We start from the raw sequence: 4,839 nt of genomic DNA on the forward strand, positions 1-4,839 counted from the left end.
ACATATAGGCTGCGACTTAAATATTCTCCTTATTTGGCATTTACTATCTGATTTTCATAAGACTTTCTTTTAATATTTTAACTACAATTTTACCTGGCTATTCATCACTGTGTGGTTTGGGATAACTTCTTCCATACATATATCCGTATAACTTTCCAAAAAAATAGCCAGCAAGGGTAGAAAGTTTTTACCTCATTTTATTATTTGAAAACTTGATTGGTATAACAAGTAATCAATTATTAATTCACTTAAAATTATTATTTCAAGTTCAAATTTGTCACGAAATTGGCTTTTGTTAAGTGTTGTTATATTAATAATTGATCATTATTATACTACACTACATAAAAATTTTAAACTTTCTGATAACCTACGTTATGTTTCAATAGTTATAAGATTTTCTTTTTCACTAGTCAAATTTTCTACTTTATTTTTATTTTTTTTTCCACACAGTTTGTATTTTATTTAACAATATTCACTCTGTCTTTTAACGTCTCACTCTTATAATTAAATGAACTTCTCTTCTGTTGGTGGCTTAAATACCTATCCCCTATTTACTCAATTCGCGGTTTTTCGTTATATATTATTGTATCTTTTTTTATTTTTCATCTATTTTCTGGCGCTTATTTCGACTACACAAAAAAAACTATATACATATATCAAAATTTTCCCTCCAATCTTAATATTTCTCCTGCTAAATATTTTATTTATTTATTATTTATATATTCTATCGCCACATTACAATCATATTTTCGCGGGATTTGCTTAAATTCTTATCCACCAATTTCAATTTTCTTTTTCATGGGTCAATCAGCATATTTTTCCTAAGGTTTAACACCCAATATAACAGGCAATCATAATTTTTAGGAAGATTCATTCAATTTCATTTTTTAAATATAAAAAAAACTAGCGCCAATTTTAAAATCTTATTTTTGAATGAAAATACAACCCCGCCTTATTGTGCTGATTGTTGGTGTTGCCACTTTTACGTCAGTATATGATTCTGAAACACATCTTTGACACACATACACTCACATGTTATTTACATTCATTGATTAGCAGCTGGTATCCACATGTAAGTATAATATTCTTTTCCTTATTTTCAGAAATTCTTTTCTTTATTTTCAGATATTCCAAAAAAATTGATGGCATAATTCGGGTAATTTAAAACTGTATCGTTCTACTTCTTTATTTTCATCTTATTAATATATTTCAATTTTCTTTTCAGGTAAACTAACATACTAACACAAAACAATGAAACCAAAAAAAAAAAATACTATTAAAAATATAAACACCGGGACTTGGGCTGGAAGTGGTGACTCCATTGGTAATAAAAGCCCCTCCCTATATGCATTTGTTGAGCACTGGAGCCGGCCAATTCTTAACGGCAAAGTGCTCGCTTCAGATGCCTCACACTACTACTAAAATAGCATATCAGCCGGCCAATACTTAACGGCAAAGTGCCTGCTGGATGCTTCCAAAAAAAATCAATTTTAAAGAGCATCAAAGCCGTCCAATTCTTAATGGAAAAGTGTCCGTTTGATGGATCTTTAAAAAAAAAGGTATAAGACCGATAATTTTATGAGGGAGTTGGGAAACAGCCTAATTTTTCCCCTCCCGAAAGGTTTATCCTAAGGCCCCCCCACGAAAATTTTCGATTTTGAATTTTTTTTAGTTAGGGCCGTTTTAGTTTTAGGTATGTATTTTTTACGGAGGCAAAGACACAAAGTTGCACGTAGCTCTGTCCTGTTAATCCAAAATCTCGGATGTTGATGAAAATGAATTTATTTAAATTAGAGTAAAAAGGTGATATGAAGTGATAAAAATAAGTTTAATAAATTGAACATGAAGGGTCCACAGTGTGTGAGTATCTAAATGCGATCTTGTAGTACTTTTTCGTTCTTCAACGAATACCCTTTATGTTTTCTTTAATATAAGAGGACTTTTTGGGTGCTTTGTAGTTCTTCAAAGGGTGTTTTTTTAGCTTTTCAATAATATTGGTCAGAAACATAAAATTAAACACGTACGGTTCCAGTTGAATGGAAATCTGCACAAAGGGAATAATTTTTACCTTTTCGTTCCTCATCCCGTAATTTTGGAGATTTCTAAAGTAGTTGTATGATAGAAACAATATAATTTGTTTTTATACATATATCGTCACATAAAACGCAAAAATCCCTATTTAACATTTTTTAAATTCTACAGGATAAGCAAAAAACTATTTAAAATGGAAAGTTTAGTTTCAATCAGCGCGATTTGTTTTTCTTCAAAAGACATTTTTTAACGGTAAATTTCTCAGTTGTTTTGACAATTTACAATTTGTATTTACAAATGATTAGTTACGTCTTTTAGCCTTTATATAAAACTACTTTTGAAGATAGGGCCCTTTTGAACATTTGGCTTGATGTAATACATCAGAAAATGAAAATGTCGATTTTGAATTTTTTTAGTTAGGGCCGTTTTAGTTTTAGGTATGTATTTTTTACGGAGGCAAAGCCACAAAGTTGCACGTAGCTCTGTCCTGTTAATCCAAAATCTCGGATGTCGATGAAAATGAATTTATTTAAATTAGAGTAAAAAGGTGATATGAAGTGATAAAAATAAGTTTAATAAATTGTATGATATTTTGAGAATACAAAACTTCAGTAATTACATATGTGAAAATTATTTACATATGTATATTCCATATTAATTAAAAAATCGTTTAATGTGTTGTTTTCAAAATTTAATTAATGCCAAAAATTTATCGCTAACGAAGTACCGGGCAGCAAGCCAATTTTAGACACCGTTTTCATCCCTTCATTACCCGAATTTCTAAAAAGTACCGAAAGGATTTCTAATAGACTTTAATTATAATAGGATAAATTTAAAGTTTTATTTGCATGGTCATTTGTTTCGAACATAAATAGGTTAAGAGAAGGTTCTATGGGGACAGTTTTTGCCCTTTTAGCTCTATAATGTCTAGATTTTTAAAAAAAGTACCAGACACCTATCAATTATTTTTTTGTATAATAGAGGATACATTCGGAATTTTATTTATATCTTTGCTTCTTTAGAAGATATAAAGGATACTAATTTTATCCTTTTTTACCCATTTCTTCCCCTAAACGTAATCCCTTCTTAGTGGATATATACAATGCCAAATGAACCTATAACCAAAATTTCATGATTCTAGCTTTAACGGTTTGGGCTGGGCGATGATGAATCAATCAGTCACGCAAGCCTTTTATATATAGATTGAGAGAAGGAGAATGGATAGTTAGCTGCTGGTTTCATACCTACATCCTGTACAAAAATATTTTAACAGATTAAAGGTGAGTCAGAATAATTATGAATTTTACGTACATAGTTGTTTAACTAATTAAAATTTTCCTCGTATATTATTTTTAGTCTACTAAACTCACCTGCAAACAAATCAACTGTAGTAATGGGCGTCACAACAGTATTACATTCGACACCATTACAACTGGAACCATTTTTTTCTTTTCCGTACACTATCCACGGTGAACCAGAATTCAACGAACACATAAATCCTATGTCGCAAAACAGAATTTGGATGTAAAACCATTTCTCTTCTGCAGGGCGATTTAATACGATTAACCTTAGAATCCAATACGCATATATTAGGATACATCCCACCAACAAGGGCGGCTTTATTGACAGAACAATTCGATTTGAGATTTATATAATGCATACTAAGATCAACTTTGCTATATATTAATTGTGATGATCTTAAGGATCCAACCAATTGAGTACGGATATTGCAGTCCTGTTCCAACAGGCCATTCAAAATGAAATTATATTAAAATCAAAAACCAATTCCTCATTTCTAAAGTTATTTTTCCATTCTTGATACAGACGTAAGAATATCAAGTGATCGGAAGGAATACCTTCAAATAAACGTTGTTTTTCTTCTTTTATATTATGACGCAATAAATCTTTGAAGGGTTCATTTAAATGATTCATATAGTATGACAACTCTAAGGGATCTATAGTCGACATAAAGCCCACAATGGTTAGTACCGGAACCAAACATAGCAACAAAGTAGCAATCACCATATTTTGGCTCTTTGCTTGATAATATACGAATTTCGACTAGCCACTACCGATGGGCGTCAACTTTTTTCTATTATGGATTATTTCATGGCAGAATAATTTGTCCAGTTTGTTTTTTCAACTTTAGCAGTCGTTTTCAAAACAATAACAAAAAGCCATCACTATACCCCCAAAGGTAGATAAATAACAAGGAATATTTTGGAAGTCAACAAGTATTTATCCTCTAATGTTTACATTTAACACAATCATTTAAAATAAAACTAAACATCTCTAGCATGATGTAATAACTTAGTGCATCCTGATCTCAAGTATATTTTCCCAAATAAAAGGTTTTTGAAAATACATATGATTATTACTTACAGAATATCAAGAAGATCTACATATGTCACATTTAAAGCAAAAAATGCAACTTTAACAGTCCATTAGCCCATTCCGCAAGAGCAACGCCATGTAGATAATCCGGATTAAATGAATACGAGATGACAAAAGTTAATTTATTTTCAATAGCAGTTGGCGGTAACATGGCAGCCAGCAGTTCGCAGCGGGAAAAAGGGGCAGTAAAGAGGCCTTCCTAAAGGCATTATACACTATAATATGAGACTTTTGGTTACTTTTTCGATCTTTTACTGGTATTAATTAAACGTTTAATGAGAATATACAACATAGAACGATAAAGTGTTCTTCAAATGGTATTTTTTGAATTTTCTATAATATTGAACCTAGAAACATGAAATTGAACATGAAGGGTCCACAGTGTGTGAGTATCTAAATGCGATCTTTTAGTAC

At 30.9% G+C, this 4,839-nt stretch overlaps 1 long non-coding RNA gene across 2 annotated transcripts; it reads left to right on the forward strand.

Annotated features, from left to right (window-relative positions):
* Positions 1-1,042: 1,042 nt before the first annotated feature.
* LOC119603368 lies at positions 1,043-4,451 on the forward strand. 2 transcript variants are annotated; one of them, XR_005231407.1, is made up of 4 exons: positions 1,043-1,559; positions 3,122-3,311; positions 3,388-4,228; positions 4,416-4,451. It is a non-coding gene; the product is annotated as an uncharacterized LOC119603368 (long non-coding RNA). The 2 variants fall into 2 exon arrangements; XR_005231408.1 differs by having other exon boundaries at positions 1,044-1,559; positions 3,173-3,311.
* Positions 4,452-4,839: the final 388 nt, after the last annotated feature.

This window comes from Lucilia sericata, unplaced genomic scaffold (genome assembly GCF_015586225.1).
Source record: "Lucilia sericata isolate MDLA Ls3-8-SP2 unplaced genomic scaffold, ASM1558622v1 Contig000296F_arrow, whole genome shotgun sequence".
NCBI classification, from domain to species: domain Eukaryota; kingdom Metazoa; phylum Arthropoda; class Insecta; order Diptera; family Calliphoridae; genus Lucilia; species Lucilia sericata.